The sequence below is a fragment of the Eptatretus burgeri genome, chromosome 8, assembly GCF_056783735.1.
Source record: "Eptatretus burgeri isolate ZD-2024b chromosome 8, Ebu_testis_v1, whole genome shotgun sequence".
Lineage (NCBI taxonomy): Eukaryota > Metazoa > Chordata > Myxini > Myxiniformes > Myxinidae > Eptatretus > Eptatretus burgeri.
In genome coordinates, this window is record NC_140968.1 from 34,029,047 (window position 1) to 34,049,562 (window position 20,516).

Sequence of the window (20,516 nt, forward strand, 5' to 3'; positions counted from 1 at the left end):
CACCCCTGTTTGTTTAGTCTGTCTATCTGTCTGTGAGCAGAATATTTCAAAAAGTTATGGACGGATTTAGACGAAACTTGGTGGACAGGTTGGGTGTGAGAAGGACAAATTTATTAGATTTTGGTGAAGATCCAGATACGGATCTGGAGACGAGAGTTTAAAAACATTTTTTTTAAGTGATTCTTTACCATTGAGATATAGGACGATAAACATATACATATATATATATATATATATATATATATATATATATATATATATATATATATATATATATATATATATATATATATATATATATATATATAATGATATTTCAAAAAGTTGTGGACGGGTTGGGTGTGTGACCACAACAAATTGATTAGGTTGTGGTGAAGATCTGTATCCGGATACTACAGTTTCGAGAGTGATTCTTCACAATTGATAGGTGGGCCAAAATTATATATAGCAAGATATTTCAAAAAGTTGTGGATGTGTTGGGTAGATGACAAGAACAAGCTGATTAGATTACTACTAGGTCTATTCTGTGTCTTGCATCTTTTATTCATGTAAACATTCATACAAGTCGTGCGGTACCTCACTTCCATTGCCACAAGGTTAACTGATACACTTGGATAACCTCGTACTTTATCAATTACTTTATCGATCGTATCTGTCATTAAGTTCCTGAGCCTTTCTTACCAATGTGGAACCGTGACTTTGGGTCATTGCTGAGCTTGCCTTCTTATGCTGAGTCACAACTAAGGCACCGAGTCAGCATCACTAAAAACTACTCTTTGTGATCGAGTTGAATATTCAGGTTGAACAATATCACTGTCTTCTTTGTCTTGGCTCTGAGTGCCTGTAGATCCTCCCAGGAGTCTTGTTTCAGCAAGGTCACAGCTCTTCTTCAGTGTGTACCTGCATCTGCATTCGCCATGCCATGATCGAGTTTTCCAATCCAAAATGTCTGGATGAAGGTTTTGTTCCAGTCTTTTAACAATAACATCCAATCTCTTTTGAATGGCAAAATTCAAAGATTCAAATGAAATGACATTCTGTGGTGTTGAAGGCTTGTCTTGTTGACAGATGATTCATAGATGAATTAGAATGGCACTCAGTGGAATGCATACCTCCCTCCACCAAGCTGAACAGTTTACGTTTTGTATCCCACTGAAAGACCGGATCTGCATCTGACCTGAAACAAAATCTAAATGGGCTTGTTCTTGTCACTTACCCAACTCATCCACCAAGTTTTATCATAATCTGCACACAACTTTTTGAATATATCACGCCATACAGCATATCGTTTTTGGCCCCATCCCTCGATGATGAAGAATCGCTTTAAAATTCTCGTATCCTGATCCTGATCTTCACCAAAATCGAATCAATTTGTTCTTGCCACACTGCCAACCTGTCCACCACATTTTGTCTGAATCCGTCCCTAACCTTTTGAGATATCCTGCTCCCACACAAACAAATAGACAAATAGACGGGTGAAAACATAACGTGCGTCCACCTTCGGTAGCGGAGGCAATCGGTTCGGCGCCAAGCCTGGGCCTTTCCTCGGCAGATTGTGGTCTCCATCCTGGCTGATTCGTCGATTCGACCTCAGCTCCTGAAAAAGGGAGACATCAACATAAATATTTTGGTTAGAGAGAATTTATATTACCCGAATGACTTAAAAACAAGTTTCTGTCAAATAATACGGTGAAATAATTTGTTTAAATATGAACAAACTCGGATATCAGTTGCTATGCACTTTATCTAGGTCGAAGCAAAATAATTATTATTATTAATAATGATGACGTTGTGATTTATGTCATGTAAATATGATAGCAGTATATAATAAGCAGACAATTAACTGTGATACAAGACACGAAAGCAAATTAACAATAGCTTGTTACGTCCATCTGGTGTGCATTCACTACTCTCAGCCCACCTATAAGCCGGAGTGATAACCTGAAATATCTTTGGAAAACTTATCTATGCGTACACTGCAATGTAAGTCTGAAAAAAATTATTCCAATATTAACACTTCTACACAAAATAAACTAAGACAGAAATTCTTACGTACCATATGTTTATTGATGGATTTTTGACGGTCAAAATGTCACGAATACGAGACTGGTTTTCAAAATGAGGTAAACACACACACACACACACACACACACACACACACACACACACACACACACACACACACACACACACACACTGTTGTGACACTTAACTCGGAGCACAAAAGCACCTGTGCTAGAGGTGATCGACTGCTGGGGTTTTCCAAGGAATGACGAGCTCCTTCACAACATGCCTGAGCACACCACAGGTGTTTTCTTGTAAGATCCAATCCCATCTTGTACAGGCATCATCCCAACTGGTGCAACCAACGACGTTTGTCCCACTGGGAGAGAATTCTGAGCGAGGAGAGGCATGTGGTGCGAGTTCAAGTTACTTTTTTTTCTAGTAATAGTAATACTTTGTCCTTTGTTTGATAATCGGCGTCCACAACCATCCTTGACCATGTTGTGGAACGTTGGCCGAGGTCTTCACTTTTGTCCTTCCTCCCTCACTTTTTCCCCTTTATTGGTTCACGAAAAAATAAGTGACCACTACATTTGTTATTGGTGTCTGTCTGTCTGCCTGTCTGTCTGTCTGTCTCTGTCCCGAGCATAGCTCCGTGGGTTTTGATCCGATCCTGATAAAATTTTGGTGGGAGGTTTATATCATGATCTAGTTGTGTTTTCCTGAGAATGGGTGTGGCACGCCCAAAAAACATGTGTTTTTAGGGGGTAGGCGATTTTAATTTGCATTTTCTCCTTGGGGGTTTGTCGAATCTGACAGCGGTTTCAGTATTTGGTGAGCCCAATTGCACCTGCATAGCCCCACAGAGCTCGATTTTTCATTTTCGTCCCAAGGTCAAGGTCACAAGGTCACGAACTTAGAAAATTGTGAATTTTGACGTAAAAAATTATCTTCTCCGAGGGGTTTGTCAAATCTGGCTGGGGTTTCAGTATCTGGTTAGCCCAATGGCACCCCTGCATAGCCCCACAGAGCTGGTTTTTTTTTTTTTTTTTTTTCATTTTCGTACCAAGGTCAAGGTCACAAGGTCGCGAACTTAGAAAATTGTGAATTGTGTTTTTAAGGGGTAGCCAATTTCAATTTGCATCTTCTCCTCGGGGGTTTGTCGAATCTGGCAGAGGTTTTGGTATTTGGTTAGCCCAATGGAACCTGCATAGCCCCATGGAGCTCGATTTTTTTTATTTTTTTTTTCATTTTCGTCCCAAGGTCAAGGTCACAAGGTCACAAACTTAGAAAATTGCGAATTTTGACATAAAAATCCATCTTGTCTGAGGGGTTTGTCTAATCTGGCAGGGGTTTCGGTATTTGGTTAGCCCAATGGCACCTGCATAGCCCCACGGAGCTCGATTTTTCATTTTCGTCCGAAGGTCAAGGTCACAACACAAGGTCACAAACTTAGAAAATTGCGAATTTTGACATAAAAATCATACGACCGCCCAAACTTTGAGAGCTAGGATGACAATATTTTTTATGCATAATCTCAAGATCATTCCCCACCTAAAGTCTTGAAACCATTTTGCTCTATCTCGAACACCTTGCCCGTGGTGCCCTCTTCAAGTTTGTTTTTACGCTGAGTTCATCAAAGTATGGATAATCCGAGGAGTGTGAAATGCCATATAGCCGATATGACGTTATATTGTTCCTGGAATGTTCCAGAGGAAGTTTTGCACCAAAGGTCATAATCCTTGACCTTTGACCTTTAAAATTCACAAAGGTCAAATTTTCAAAGTTGTGGGACTCGAACCGGGTTTTCGACCTTCTTCGACGAACTAACTCCAATAAGCTATAGCACGTATCCTGTTTCCTTATTTTACTGTCCACAACATTGTTTTGGGACCTTTAAAGGTTATGCAAAGGTCAAATTTTTTAAGTTGTTGAACGAAACCGGGTTTTCGACATTTTGCAGTGAAATAACCTGTCACTCGTACCACATCATGTTGATCATTTTTATAAATTGGTCAAACATTATCACATTGTCTCATCCTTGACTTCTGAAATGATCCACATCTTCAAATACCGCTCGTGAGCCGTCGTCGTCTTCAGACTTGTTCACTTTTAAATTTGTTTTCTCCACAAACATTTGAGCGATTGGCATGAAACTTTCAACATAACACCGACCCATGGAGAAATTATTAATATTATTATTTTTATTTTTAGATCCTCGTGGAGGACCACAAATATCACTGCACACTTATACCATGAAAATGGTGCCCACTGATACCACGCTGCCCTGTCTGCGAAGCACCGATACAAAAATTTATCGACGGGTCAGGATTTAAACCAAGACTGTAACACAATTGGTTCACTTCTGTCTACAAACATCAGTTTATAATCAAGGAACAACTTCATTTCAATCGAGTCTGATTTTGAACCCGAACCTGTAGTTTAGCAGTACTTTGGCTCCGAAATTCGTCCTGATTGCGCATGTGCAGAGAGGAGTGAGATATTTTTTTACTTCTGTCTGTCAAACAAAATTGAAAATCATTCCAACCAGGAAACTACCTGGATTAGCCACGTCATAAACGATACAACCAACAGGCATGAATAACTAATGCAACATGATAAATGGGGTGAAGATTAGGCTTTCCAAATTTGCAGATGACGCAAAGCTTGGAGGTAAGGTGGATAGCAGAGGAATGGGGGGGGGGGGGATCAGATTCCGGAAAATATTGGTACTTGTATAGATTGGACAAAAGATTGGCAGATGGAGTTTAACCTGAGCAAGGGTAAGGTGTTGGGGATGGGAAAGAACAATGAAAATAGAGATTACAGGATGCAAGGGGTAATTTTGGAGTGTGTCACACAGGAGAAGGATCTGGGGGTGGTAATAGATACGGGAGGTAATCAGGCAGCACAGTGCCAGGTAGCTATAGGTAAAGCAAATCTGGTTTTAGGTTGTTTTCGGAGGGGAATCATTTATAAATCATAAGAGGTGGTGTTAACATTGCACAGGAATTTAGGGAGGGACACATCTATACTAATAAATTGGCGCAGTGGTGTTGGCCTGGTGTTGGCGCAGTGGTTAGGGCAGCGGCTTGGGATCCAAAAGGTCCTGAGTTCAAGCCCCGTTGGACCACTGAATTAATACACCAGGGGGTTGACTCAGCCTGTCATCCTTCCGAGGTCGGCGAAATGAGTACCAGTATACTGGGCCGGTGTATACCCCGGTTAAAATAGGTGTACCATATCCCTGTGTCGTAAGAGGCGACCAGGGTTGCGCCAGGAAGGGCATCCGGCATAAAACATGTGCCAAATCACTATGCGGATCACACGGATGATCCGCTGTGGTGACCCCTAACGGGAGCAGCCGAAAGAAGAAGACATCTATACTAATAAATGTGTGTGTCTTCTCCATAACTCCAAAACCATGAAATCTAGCAGCCCCAATCTTTGCATGCATACCAAAGGAACTCCAAGGAAGTGCATGGGTGTAGATTGGGTGTTTTGGATTAATTTAAACACCCCTTTTGAAGATAATTAATGTCCTTATTTAATAATATCCTTTAGCAAGGCGTCATCTTTGGTAACCTCACTGTCCCTCACTGGAGTCTTAATTCACCATTTTTTTGGGGCCTGCTCGACAATGCCTTGACTTGGAACAGGCTGCAACGGTTTCTTAACGATGAAGTTTTTTTTCCCCACTTTCCTCATTCATAACCATCGAATGCCTCATCATCATAGCTACGAATCTCTGGGTACATTGTAATGCTGATAAACCAATGGAGACGCCGGCATTTGTGGCTTTATTTCATTTCCGCAAAAGCGATATCCTCTCGAGTCTAGACAACTAGATTAACTCAGATCAGGGGTCAAAGGCCATCGGATGCTCGGCGACCCATGGACGCCTACTGGCTTGTTTGTTTGTTTGTTACTTGGCAAAATCTTCGATTTTGTCAAGTATGTTGGTTTGTTCCGTTTGTTGGTTTGTTTGTTTGTTTGTCTGTCTGTCTGTTTGTCCACACAGAAGTTTCTTGTTTTTCTGCTCAACCGCTTGTCAGATTGAGATGAAATTTTCAACATTGGTGCGACTACTCATGTCGAATGTTTTAATAATAATTATGACGTCATAGGTCACGTGGGGTGGCAGCCACATTTGAAAAACGGAAAAAAAACTTTGGACCTCTGTATCTGAGACTGCACCAAGGAAAAAATTGGAACTTAGCACACGGCAAGTACTCCTCATGGGGAATGAGTGTGGTTTTTGATGATGCCATAGGTGCCCTCATTATGACGTCATAATTGCATTATGGAGAACGCCACATCCGATTAGTTTGAAAAATTTTGAGGGTCATCTAGGGATAAAATTGTCCACAGAAAATGTTTTCATTTTGTCATCGGTCAAATGATTCAGCAGCCATGTTGTTTTTCTTTTTAAAGAACCTTCAAAAATCTTCTTCTCTGAAGTGGCTGAAAAATTGAAGTGAAACTTTACACATATGACCGCCTGTCCATGAGGAACAAAAGGTTCACACATATGATATCATAGGTCACATGGTTGGCAGCCATATTGGATTTATCCGAAAATCAATAAAAAAAATACACCACTCAAGTCCTGGTGAGGGTCGACAATCTCTGATTGCTGTTTTTCTTTTTTTCAATTTTATGTTGAAGGCTCCAGTCACCGACTTTTTAATCCTCATAGAGGCCAGGCCTTAAATAAAAGAACTGCATTGATAGAATAGTAAGGAAAGAGAGAATAGCCTCAAAGTTTTGGAAGAAGTAAAAAATCTGCTTTTTGAAAAAGGGGAGGGTCATAAGTGTTTGGGAAGACGTGAGACGGTAAAGAGTTCCACAGTTTGTCAGTGGAGGGGAAGAAACAAACATCGTAATGGCCCACCCTTGAGTTGCCAATGGCCACAAATAATCGTGTGATGTAGTGGCTTGTCGAGTCTTCATTGGTCTCACTCATGGTGGCGGTACACAAGCAGCAAGTTCTTGCAAGCAGAAACTGAAGTAATATATGTAGAAAAGAGAACGAGAGCCAACTTTGCGGCATAATTTGAGTGGGTCAAGTTTTGAGGTCAGATTTGTAGAGTTGACAAGTTGAATAACTTTTGATTCATCCTTGTACTCCATACAAGGATGAATCAATCCTTTATATAGTTGGATTGGTCTGGTGTTGATGTGGGGCAGGCACGATGGGCTGAATGGCCTCCGCCTGCATCTAAATTCCTTGTGTATCTTTATATGTGCACATAAAGTGGTGTATAAGACGCTGCATCAGGTCAGGTCAGGTATGGGAGCATGTGCCAGAACAGCGCGTCGCTGCGTCCACTTTCCGCCGGTACTCCGGGGGCCTCCGTCTGGCCATCCCCCAGGCAGATGCCAGGCCCATCCCCATCTCCTTGAGATGATGGTCAACCTGCTGCAACCATGAGGCACGTGGTCGGCCCACTGGCCTCCTCCACTCATGAGACTCCCTCGCTGAGAGAATCTGGTGAGCAGGATCAGCGTCAGGAAAACGAGCCACATGTCCATACAGCCGCAGCTGACGCTCACGGACTATGCAGGTAACAAATCTCATCCGAGTCTCTCTCAGCAACCGCTCGTTGGACACAAAATCCGACCAGCGATAGCCAAGGATTCTCCGAAGAGACCTGGTACCAAAGGAATTAAGTCTCCGTCTCAGATCCTTGGTCAAAGTCCAAGTCTCGCACCCATAGAGCAAGACTGGAAGTACCAAGGACCTGAAGACTCGGACTTTCGTCCTCCCGCACAGGTACCGGCAGCGCCACACCCCATGATCCAGTGAATCCATGACTCCCCAGGCCCGACCCAGACGTCTATTGACCTCCGGCTCACAACCTGCGGAGACATGAATATCACTGCCAAGGTAAGTGAATCTATCCACGACCTCAACATCCTCACCACAAACAGACACAGACAGGACAGCAGCATCCAAGATGTCACCGAAAGCCTGGATCTTTGTTTTGACCCAAGAAATCCGTAATCCCAACGGCTCCGACTCCTCATTCAGCACCTCGAGGGCCCCCAAGAGGATGTCTAAAGTCTCCGCAAAGATGACTGCATCATCTGCAAAATCAAGGTCCGAGATCTTGACATTGCCAAACGATGCACCGCAACTTGATCTCTCCGACATCCTCCCAAAAATCCAGTCCATACAAGTGCTGAAAAGTGTGGGGGCAAGTACACATCCCTGACGAACTCCAGTAACAACTGGAAATAAGTCAGAGGCGGTACCACCACACTTCACAGCACTCTCAGTACCAGAGTAGAGTTCAGACATCAGATCGATCAGTTTCAGTGGCACCCCACGAAGACCAAGAATCCTCCAGAGGACATCCCGATTCACTGAATCGAACGCTTTACAGAGATCAACATAGGCTGCAAGCAGCCCCTGCCAAAACTCTCGTCTGCGTTCAGTGAGGACACGAAGAGCAAGGATACGGTCAATCGTTGACCTCTTTGGTGTAAAGCCTGACTGCTCTGGACGCTGGTGCTCAAGCAGATGGTGGCGAACCCTATCAAGAATTATCCGAGCAAAGACCTTGCCCGGCACTGAGAGCAGCGTCACCCCTCGGTAGTTGTTGCAGTCTTGGCGATCACCCTTCCCTTTCCAGAGAGGGACAACAAGGCCCCTCTTCCAGTCAGTTGGGATGATGCCTGTGTTCCAGGCAGAGCACAAAACTGCATGCAACGACACGAGTGCAGCATTTCCACCAGCCTTGAGAAGTTCAGCATGGATGCCACAGATCCCTGGAGCTTTGCCCCGTTTCAACTGGTTCACCGCAGCCCGTGTTTCCACAAGCGATGGTGGACCACAGTTGATTCGAGGGTCAGCAACAGGGATTGTAACACCCTTGACGTCCAACTCGACAGCTGGGGGATCAGCCTGGTACAACCGCTCAAAGTAACCGGCCCAGCGGGCCTTCACTTCAGACTCCTCTGTCAAGAGCCTACCACTCTCTGCTCGAACTGCAGTGCTCCGAGGGATGGGCTTGGATGAACGTAATGCGCGAATTCCCCTGTAAGCGGGACGAGAATCACCTGTCCACAGGTGATGCTCTACCCCTCACAGATTCCTCGCACATAGGCCTCCTTGTCCACCCTCAGTGCACGTACAGTTTTACGCCTCAGCTCCCTGAACAGCTCAGCTCTGCCATTCAGCCTGGCCCTGCGACTCTGGTCAATGGTATCCAGTGTCCCTTGAGAGACAAAATTCTTCTTTGCCCTGCGGTGAACTCCAAGGCATCCACCGGCAACATCAAGGACGGTGGTCTTGAAGGTGCTCCACAACTCTTCAGGACCCCCAAAGCACCCAGACCCCCAAGTGTCCACTCAGCCTGTTCGCAAACTCCTCAGCTACTCTCTCATCCCTGAGCTTGGCAACATCCAGCCTAGGCTGGGATGGTACCATTCTCCAGGATTTAAGGTGCAGCTTTAGAGTTGCTACAACAAGCCTGTGGTCAGTATTGAGGAACTGAGCACTCCGGTAGACCCTGCAGTTCTGGATCATCCTCCAACGACCGTCAATGAGGACATGGTCAATCTCCTTTGCCACACCGCCAGCGTTGGAATACCAAGTCCAGCGATGAGCTTGCGGGCGCTGAAACCATGAACCAGCCACCCTAAGTCCATGACTTCTTGCAAAGTCAAGGAACTTAGTGCTATTCTGGTTCATAGTTCCTGACCCATGGGGACCAACACACACCTCATAACCATCCCTATCAGTTCCAGTCGATGCATTGAAATCCCCCAAGACTAGAAGTGTATCTCGTCTGGGGCACTGATCAACCACAGACTCGAGTGTGGCGTAGAATGCATCCTTCACGGTAAGATCACTCGCCTCAGTCGGAGCATAAATAGAGACCAGGGAAATGACACCTAAAGAGTGACGAATCCTTAATCTCATAATACGCTCGTTGACCGGTGTTACCTCAATTATCATTGGGGTCAGCTTATTGGACACAGCTACAGCAACTCCTTGGGTATGGTAACCATCAGAGCGACCAGACCAATAGTAGGTGTAACCACCCACCATTATCTCGCCGCAATCCGGTCTCCGAACCTCAGAGAGAGCTGCAATCCCGATGTCCAAACGCTTGAGCTCAGATGATAACAGAGACAGGTGATCATCCTCTCTTAGGGATAGGACATTCCAGGCACCCACCCGAAGGGACCGCCTCAGGTTAACCCAAGGAGACCGCCGTCTGGTGGACGACACCTCAGCACCACTCCGACACACTCTCCCGCAATCTGACCCAGGGATGTTACCCCGTGGTTTCCCTCCTATCAAAGATTGGGGGTCCCGAAGGCTTTGCCCCAATCCCATCATCCGGTGAGCTGCCCTGCGAAGGGAAGCTGCACAGGAGGTACTCCCACGGAGTGGGTTTTCAGATTTTTTTGCGTTTTTGCGTTTTGCGGAATGAAGCGTTTTACGGTGGCTGGAGTGCAAATCCTGCCACCAACCTCCTAATAAGAAGTAACCCAACTGCAGGAGGACGTCCGCAGACACAGTTGGGCACTAGATATGGATGGCCGTTGGCTCACAAGGAGCTCCTCCGCCCTTTGACAGGTTTTGTTTTTAATCCTGCTGGGTGTCCATATCCAAACACCCTCCTCACCAGAAAACCTGGTGTGATGTAGTGGCTTGTCGAGTCTTCATTGGTCTCACTCATGGTGGCGGTACACAAGCAGCAAGTTCTTGCGAGCAGAAACTGAAGTAATATATGTAGAAAAGAGAACGAGAGCCAACTTTGCGGCATAATTTGAGTGGGTCAAGTTTTGAGGTCAGATTTGTAGAGTTGACAAGTTGAATAACTTTTGATTCATCCTTGTACTCCATACAAGGATGAATCAATCCTTTATATAGTTGGATTGGTCTGGTGTTGATGTGGGGCAGGCACGATGGGCTGAATGGCCTCCGCCTGCATCTAAATTCCTTGTGTATCTTTATATGTGCACATAAAGTGGTGTATAAGACGCTGCATCAACAATGGTAAACTTCTGAATTTATTTTTCTACAACCTTTGAAATCTTTATTTTATTTCAATTGGATTATATACTTGAACATTGTAAAAAATAAAAAAATCACCTTTTATAGCACTTTCAAGCCCCTTCCATGAAGCAGTATCTGAACAAAATATTATGGCATTTTACGTCATCACGACCATTCAAATCTGCTACTCGTACCCTCCTCCCCCATGTCTTTATTTCTCAAGACATTGCAGGGTAAGGTGTTCTATGAACTCTCTAGTGAGTCCCCCACTGGAGGGGATGATCGCTATAGTCTAGCTATCAGTTTGCCATCCATCTGTCTGACCTGTTGCTTTTCAGACTTTTTTCCATACCCTTTAACATATACAACTGAAACTTGGTACATGGCTTTACTATGATTTTGCTTCATGAATGTACATCAGGTTATTTTTAGTCTGAAATAGGCAAAGCCAAGAAACAAATGACACACAGTGGGTTACAAAGGTCCTTCTTCTTCTTCTTCATTTTGGTTCTGATATTGGCTCGAGTGCATTAAAGCAAAGTAATTTTTATCTCTATTTTGTTATTCTCTTTGTCTTTATTGGTTTCTTGTCTATGAAAGATATCAGCAAATGAAAACTGCTTTTCCTTTTATTTTGCCAAATAGACCCAAACATGGTGGGTTATCGGGTTTTTCTTATTCTTCTCCATTTTGGTACTGGGAGGGGACATGTATTGCAAAGCAATTCTCACTCTTGTTTAGACATGTTACACTTTTCCATTCACCCTGCTGGACAGACCTGGTAACAACAGATTTTAATCTCCATGGCATTTCATCAGATGGCCTTCATATTTTTCGTGAGGATGTCGTACACCATCTCAAACTGGTGCAACTACATCAAAAAGGATGGTAACTATATGGGGAAATGACTAATGTGCCTTAAAACGACCTAATGTTAATGCAATGCTGGTTTTGGAAGTATTTTATTTTATTTTTACCATCAGTGTCTTTGACTCATGGAAAAGCTTGCATAGTTTGTGTGGAAAGTATTGTCGTGTCCAGGACGATTAACATCAGCCTGGACAGTTTCAACTCGGAGGCGAACAGTCGAAATTCTTGGCGGTTACGGCACGTGCGGGATGGAGGCAGGGAGGCACTTTACCAGAACGGAAGCATACGGTTTATTCTCAAACCCACAATAAACAAACACAAGGAAATTCAACAATAATGATTTAATAAACATAAATCAAGGGTGATAATGAAAATAAATTAGAGTGAGGTGAACTAAATCCTAATTTGAGACATCTCCACTCAGTCACAAAAACAGACAAGGGTAAAGATAAAAATAAAAGAAAATCCCCCCTTTATGCCACACTCAGCTTTGTGTCCAGAGATGACCTTTAGGAGCCTGGTGTCGGCGAACCGCGTGGGAAAATGTACCAAAATGGCGTGAGGTCGCTCTCCATGGCCACGTTATTGAGGAAATTCATGTGGACGGTCTTCAACGCCAGGAGCCCACAAACCGCCACACAGTTTCTTCTCACAATCGACATTGCCACACCACTCCCTCGAAGTTCCAGTTCCGCACACACCAAATGGCGCTGCCTTTCTCCTTGATCATACAACAAGGTAACTGCTGAGGCTGGCAGATAAGGGACAAGCAGGAGTGACTGCCAGCCCAGTCTTGGCTTTCTTGTTGGCCCAGCCAAACCGACAATGGCTGGCACCTCATTTCAGCACATGAACAAATTCGCACCAGCACTACAACGAGAATCGGGTAGCTCTCTCGTCATGCCCAGAAGAGACAAGAGGGCCGACTGTTCTCTTTTAACCGTCTTCCCTCTCTCAACATTTGTTAAGTCCAAAATGTCTGCGAAAGGAATTATCATTGTAAACTTCCCCCGCTGGGTGGTGGTCCTGGCCTATGGAGATCTATCTATATCTATTTCTCTCTCATCTGTGCTTCAGAGTAATGTTTTTATTTCACGACTCATCACTTGGATCCAGGTAAACACACATCTTTAGAGTGTCGTTTTCTCGATTTTTTTTTCACAAAATACGATTCATTCATCACAAGCTTTACAATATTTTCCTCTCTGGTCAAACGGCCGTATCTTAAAATGAACACTTGGCTGCTGTCTCCTAACTGGTTTGTCTAACAATGCATAAAAGCCTCTGTCTGCACCACTGGCCCATTGTACTCACATAGGATTAGACTTAAAGCAAAGTCATGAGATCTCCAAAGGGCAGCTGACATATCATGGGTTTAATCATGAGTGCGGCTCATATAAAGGGCTCGCTACACGCTCGAGCCTCAGTAGCATAAGGGATTTTAGAAAGTGGACATTTCATAAAATTAGAGGGGATGCAAAATTGGACCTGAAGGGGTATGCTTTCAGCCGACCATGAAGCAAGGATTGAATCCTTGTGTTTTTGATCATTGTACGATCGTACGCCGATGGCTCCAGTGGAAGGATCTTGAATGTACTTGTGTAATAATGGGCTAAGCCACAATGGTAAGTATGTTACGTGAATATCATGATTATTCATTTCTACACAAGTTTTTCAGGTGTTTATAAAGTTTTTAATTAAATTGTGAAAGTCACAATCTCGAGATGAAGGGTCAAGATTTTATTATCTCTGCCACCAAAGGTGGGCGGAGGTTATGTTTTCACCCTGGTCGGTCTGTCTGTCTGTTTGTCTGTGAGCAGGATATTTCAAAAAGTTATGGAAGGATTTGGACAAAACTTGGTGGAGAGGTTGGGTGTGTGAAAAAGATGAATTTATTCGATTTTGGTGAAAATCCAGATGTGGATACTAGAATTTTTTAAGTGATTCTTCACCATTGAGAGATAGCACTAAACTGATATACTGGAAAGCACGATATCTCGAAAAATTGTGGATGGATTCGGACCAACTTGGTGAACAGGTTGGGTGTGTGACAAGGACGAATCGATTCGATTTTGGTGATGATCTGAATCCGGCAATTTTGTCATAATACAAGTGATTCTTCACCATGGAGAGATCGGTTGAAAAACGATATATAGCATGATGTTTCAAAAAGTTGTGGATGGATTATGACAAAACGAGATGGATGAGTTGCGTATGTGACAATATCAAGCCGATTCGATTTTGGAGGTCTGGATCCAGATCCAGTCGATCAGTGGGATACAAAACGGAAACTGTTCAGCCTGGCAAAGGTATGTGCTCTACCGATTGTGTGTGTGTGTGTGTGTGTGTGTGTGTGTGTGTGTGTGTGTGTGTGTGTGTGTGTGTGTGTGTGTGTGTGTGTGTGTGTGTGTGTGTGTGTGTGAGAGAGCAAAGATACAAGGGTACATTTACATGTATGAAGCATACATGCTATTCGAGAGAGAGAGAGAGAGAGAGAGAGAGAGAGAGAGAGAGAGAGAGAGAGAGAGAGAGAGAGAGAGAGAGAGAGAGAGAGAGAGAGAGAGAGAGAGAGAGAGAGAGAGAGAGAGAGAGAGAGAGAGAGAGAGAGAGAGAGAGAGAGAGAGAGAGAGATATATATATATATATATATATATATATATATACATATATATATGTATATATATTCACTTTGAAATGGGGGAGAGGTATCCCAATTTGAACGTGTAGCTTATCTGCTGATTTATAAAAGAGTAGTTCATATTTGTAAACTCTTAATGTATTGCATTATCTACAAATATCATACAATGTGGGCATGGTGGTGACCTCTTGGTAGGTCGAGGGCATTGACATTCTTGAAGTTCTGAGTCTAAAGACTGGGTGAACGCTGTTGTATTTGGATTCTCAATTTTGGAACCTGACCTCCTCCCAGGAGAATTTCCAAGTCACGATTGGATTATTGGCCAAAACCCAGCTGGCTCCATGTTCATAATGACCTTTCAGGAGATGGGAACCTGCCTCACGTGCTTGGTTTCTACTCTACTGATCTACCTGTAATACTAGCCCACATATGGTGGTTGACTTTTTAATGCCTGGAATGCTAAGTATGAAAAGGGTGCACAAATCAAATGGTTACCTACGTGTGTTTAAACGAAATGTTCAAAATGAAAAGACAGCATTCCCTAAATTTCCCCAGAATCAAAAAGATAATTGTCTTGATATCAATTATCAATGATAATTGTCTACAAGATCAAATATAAATGCCCATTATAATGTTCACAGAACATACCCTGAGCTTAGCCTTACAGCTACTACTCTTTTTCTTTCGTACGTAGCACATGGCTGTGTGAAACGTCAATGGCTGAAGGTGCAGCTGTGCTGCTGATGCAGAGCCCTTTGTTAGTTAGAGGGCAAGAATTTAGAATTTGGCCATGGTGCTGGCGAAAGACAGATACTCATATAACCAGGTCAAACAATTGTCTGTCGGGCCACCAAGTGCATTTTGAAACAAGTATTGCTAAACTGAAGGATTTTGAAAGTGTCTAAAAGGCGATTTGTGTTCTTGTGTTCAAATATATAATTCCATTTAAATAAAATTAATGTTTTAAAGGTTGTAGAAGAAAAATTTCAGAAGTTTACCTCCGTTGTTGCAGCGTCTTTTACACCACCTTATTTAACACATTGCATTAGTTCTTCATGCCTGTTGTTTGTGTCCTTTGTGACATCCTTAAAAACAGTACGTTTTCTGTTTGGAATAATTTTAAATTTTGATTGGCTCCCACACGGGCAGACAGAGTAAAAAAAAAAAAAAAGATCTCACTCCTCTCTGCACATGCACGATCGGGAAAAACTCAGAGCCAAAGTACTGCTAAACTGCAGGTTCATTTTCCGATTCATATTCAAAACACAACATTCGATTGAAATAAAATTGTTCCTCCATCATACCCTGATGTTTGTGGACAGACAGACAAAGTGAGCCAAATGCTTAACTCTACTTTTCTCTCCGCATGCACTGGGTAATTACCCACAAGCAGCCAGACACTTCAGTAGCCTTTGCTGTCATGGACCAAAAACCCAAAATGTGACTCAAGAGCGTGCAGGTCGTGCACTTATAGTTCTTCTCCAGCAGAATTTATGGTTTTGGTAAGGTAAGCCATTAATCCGAAGAAGCAGCATTGTACCCAGCTGGCTTGTCAGATAAGTGCGTTTCCAGTTTTGTGACTCGCATGTTCCTCTCGTACTACATTGTGTTGATGTCAGAACACTCTCCTAACTCTACTCCTCCCCAAAGCCACCCCAGGTTGCACACGTTACTTTAGAAACCATCACCTTCTCACACCACCAAAGTCCAAACCGCTTGCCCACCTGCATTCATCCTTCTCCTTATTCTCCCGATTGTGGAATCGTCTCCCAAGTCCGTTGTCTCGTGGTTCTCATGTCAGTCTTTTAAATGTACTGCCCACCACTACCTCATACGCTCACCCCATGGACATATATAACATGCATGCGCACACACACACACACACACACACACACACACACACACACACACACACACACACACACACACACACACACACACACACACACACACACACACACACACACACACCTGTCCTCCAGCTGCTGTTTTCAAAGCAATTTAATCCCCAGAAATGGGAAACAAAGTTCAGTTTCCTGAACCCTTAAACCATCCTGGGAAACTTGACGTTGTTCTGGGTGAAAGTGACATTTTCGTATCAGTTACGTGTGCAAACTCTCCACACACAAGCACTCGAGGGATGAGCCAAGTGGAGCCATCATGACGCAAATGCTGGTGTCCATAATGGTTCATACATACATACTCACACTCACAGACATGATACAGTTCAGAACTGTACAAAAATAAATAAATAAATATAAAACAGGGTTCTTTGGGTTTGTTTTTTACAGTGCTCTCAGGCTTATGGAGAAGCCTGGACACCAAGTACAGATACAACAAGGACATTAGTAGACAATGGACAAATGAACACAGTGTATGGGATTTGAACCTCAGATCACAGCATCATTCAGCAATACTTTGATGCAAATGGAAAATGACAAACAGACCAACTTGAGAAATATTTTGCAACACGAGATGAGTGCAAGTTACCTTTGTAAAGGTGTAATTTAACCCAGGGCAATAAAACAGAGTAAACAGCAGGCTTGCTTTCATAAACTTGATAATTTTAAAGTGACAGCATGGTGATGTCATGACGTATAAATAAAGAACGGTAAAGTTTTTTTTTTTTTGTTTTTTTGTTTACACAGAAGTCGACGCTCATGGAGGAACGAACTGACAAAGAGCAGGTGGCAGATGGCTAACCCGGCGGAGGTGGAACAGGTGGGCAAAACAGGGGGAGAATGAGAAGGAGAGTGGCAGGGAAGAAATCACAAGGAAATGAGACACAGATAGAGGCCAGTCAGCCCATCATGCCCGCACTACATCAACACCACACTCATTTATCAACACAAGATCCAAAGAAGGAAATGCAAATTGTTTGGTTTTTTTCAATTAAGTTTTTTGTAATTTTTTTTTTAGGTGTTTTTTTTTAAAATTATTTTTACCTTTTTCCAGGGTAGGGGCATGGGCTTGGTTTAAAACACACAACACCTTCTTGACGAGACCCCCACCAACAGCACTCCGTACACATGCACACAATCACCCATCAATGCTCAAACTACCTTGAAAAGTCCTGCCACACATCCCGATACCCCTCTATCTCCATAACTTACAGGTACCCATCTAATTCCAATCTAAACTTATCTACTGCTGAATTTAAACTCTCAATTTGTCAGCAACAAAATGTCAGCACAAGTATAAGATATCGTGTATTGTGGAGTAATAGGGATTTACCCGAACTGGTATATAAATCAACATAAAGAATTGCACGAAATGGTAGATTTTGTTTGGAAAGAAGTATTATTTATAAGAAACGGATGAGGTGAGCCTTTTGTAAGGTACTCATAGTCGACTACTAACTACTTTAATGACCCCAATTATTCCCATGTTGCGGGGTCGGTCGGTATAGGTTTTTTGGCCCAAGTCTTTCATGAAACGCCTGACCAGTCCTGACGTTCGACTGGAAGAGATTTGAGTAGGAATTTGTAATTTGTTCACAGTGTTGGTGATAATTCACCGACTCTTCGTGAAATACACCGTGGGTTCTTCAACGTCCACCAACGACGGGTCCTCCAGCTCAACGTCCACCAACGACGGGTCCTCCAGCTCAACGTCCACCAACGACGGTTCCTTCAGCTCAACGTCCACCAACGACGGGTCCTCCAGCTCAACGTCCACCAACGACGGGTCCTCCAGCTCAACGTCCACCAACGACGGGTCCTCCAGCTCAACGTCCACCAACGATGGGTCCTCCAGCTCAACGTCCACCAACGACGGGTCCTCCAGCTCAACGTCCACCTGATGATGGGTCCTCCAGCTCAACGTCCACCAACGACGGGTCCTCCAGCTCAACGTCCACCAACGACGGGTCCTCCAGCTCAACGTCCACCAACGACAGGTCCTCCAGCTCAACGTCCACCTGATGACGGCATGAACAGAGATGAATTGCCCTGCATGATAAACACCAGGGTGAGAGTTTATATCTAGCTGGGTTGGAATTTGAACCCAGGCTAGACATGTTAAAGGTGAGTGTGCATACATCGAGAGTCTCGGCTATCCCACCAGCCCTTTGTGATGTTCTCATGGATGGACCCAATCCCGATGAAGGACCTGCCGAGTTAAAATGGACCGGTTACATGAAAGCAATATTTTCAGTAAATGGAACACTTTATTTCCTGATAAAATGGAGCTTGAGGTATTTGGATCCACAGCACAGTGCTGCCTCGCTATAAACAGGTGTTTCTTCGGGTTTTCTCCACCTTCAACCCAACAATTTTACAACATCTTATTAGCTTTCTACGGGGGAGCGACAAACTGAAGCAGGTAATTGATAAATGCATGCATTTTAATTGAGTTTCTTGGTTGTCCTAATAAATGAACATGATGTAAGAGAAATTACACATGATCCCAACAACAAAAAAGCATTTATGGGCAGTGTAACCACTCCTTGGCTTTTTTTATCAAGATCTTTCACCTTGGTGTCTTGGTTTTCTTGCTTTTCTTGGTTTTCTATTATCATCGCTTTTCTGAAACCTTGTGAATTCTTGGCTTTTTTCATTGGCTCACCTTGGCATTTATGAAAATGAGGAGTGGTCACACTGTTTACGGGACATGGGATCCTCACATATATGCCTGGTGTTGGCTTCATGGTTAGGGTAGTGGGCTTGGGATCCTCGGATTCTGAGTTCAAATCCCACTCGGCTGTTGAATTAATACCAGGTGGGGTTGACTCTGCCTGTCATCCTTCCTGGGTCGGCAAAATGAGTGCCAGCTTGCTGGTATACTGTGTCAGAGTGGCGACCCGTCCAGGATTGTACCCAACAGCCAAGGAGACTGCTTCTGCGGCACCAACGCTCTGCACAGAGTGTGGTCCCGATGGATGGATGGATGGATACTCATATGAATATTACTTATTTCGCCATATTGTATTACTATGTCACCATTTGAAGATTACAAACCTCTCAGGTTCCTTTCTTGGTTTATAGGCACAAAATGAGGAAGAGGAAGAAACTCATCAACACGCCCCACTTTCTTGTTCGTCACCATCCGTCGACCTGCACAGCATGACGTCACACATCATGATCAGATGGGCGAACTCGTCACATCCACACAACTCAAAAGGGTGAAACTGAAAGGTTTCCCTTTGTTATCCTATGCCTTGATTATGTGCCGAGGCATGGAGCACAAGAGGAAACCTTTTTGTCTTCAAGATCACAACCAGGAAATAAATAAATGAACGAACAAGCACACCACTTTCATGAGCCTGCACCGAGCACCTCGGAAAAACTTTCCTGATTCGCACCCATCGTGCACCTGTTCGCTTCGTCTCCTAATTCGATTAAATGTCCCTTTATGATTGCACAAGTTGGGTCACCCTATTAAGGTCGGTCACCTTAGTTGGACTTTAGTCAACCATCATTTCAAAGAAGATTGACGTTTGAAGCTGGAAGTCAGCTCGGCCTGTACGTGATGACGTCATCGACTCGGAGAGCATGATTGCAGGTGGACGTCGTGAGATTCATTCAGCACGACCCGTACGTGATGACGTCATCAACTCGGAGAGCATGATTGCAGGTGGACGTCGTGAGATTCATTCAGCACGACCCGTACGTGATGACGTCATCGACTCGGAGAGCATGATTGCAGGTGGACGTCGTGAGATTCATTCAGCACGGCCCGTACGAGATGACGTCATCGACTCGGAGAGCATGATTGCAGGTGGACGTCGTGACATTCATTCAGCAGTCCCTGGAACAGAAATTAAAGTGAGAGTGCACTGTGGCAACGATGGGCCAAATGTCCTCATTTCCTTGTTTGAGGTTGTACGTCATCGTGCGATGATAAACTCACACTCACAGTGTCGTGCCGGAGCGACTGTGGACCCATTATATATATATATATATATATATATATATATATATATATATATATATATATATATATATATATATATATATATATAAATTTCCATTCTCATTACGGAATATA

At 43.7% G+C, this 20,516-nt stretch overlaps 2 long non-coding RNA genes across 2 annotated transcripts; one reads left to right on the plus strand and one right to left on the minus strand.

Annotated features, from left to right (window-relative positions):
• The first annotated feature begins 13,377 nt into the window (after positions 1 to 13,377).
• LOC147021496 (uncharacterized) lies at positions 13,378 to 18,200 on the plus strand. Its single transcript, XR_015060808.1, has 3 exons — positions 13,378 to 13,515; positions 17,177 to 17,249; positions 18,029 to 18,200. It is a non-coding gene; the product is annotated as an uncharacterized LOC147021496 (long non-coding RNA).
• LOC147021497 (uncharacterized) lies at positions 14,595 to 20,426 on the minus strand. The gene is made up of 3 exons (XR_015060809.1): positions 19,921 to 20,426; positions 19,487 to 19,582; positions 14,595 to 18,447 (listed from the first exon to the last, which is right to left on the minus strand). It is a non-coding gene; the product is annotated as an uncharacterized LOC147021497 (long non-coding RNA).
• Positions 20,427 to 20,516: the final 90 nt, after the last annotated feature.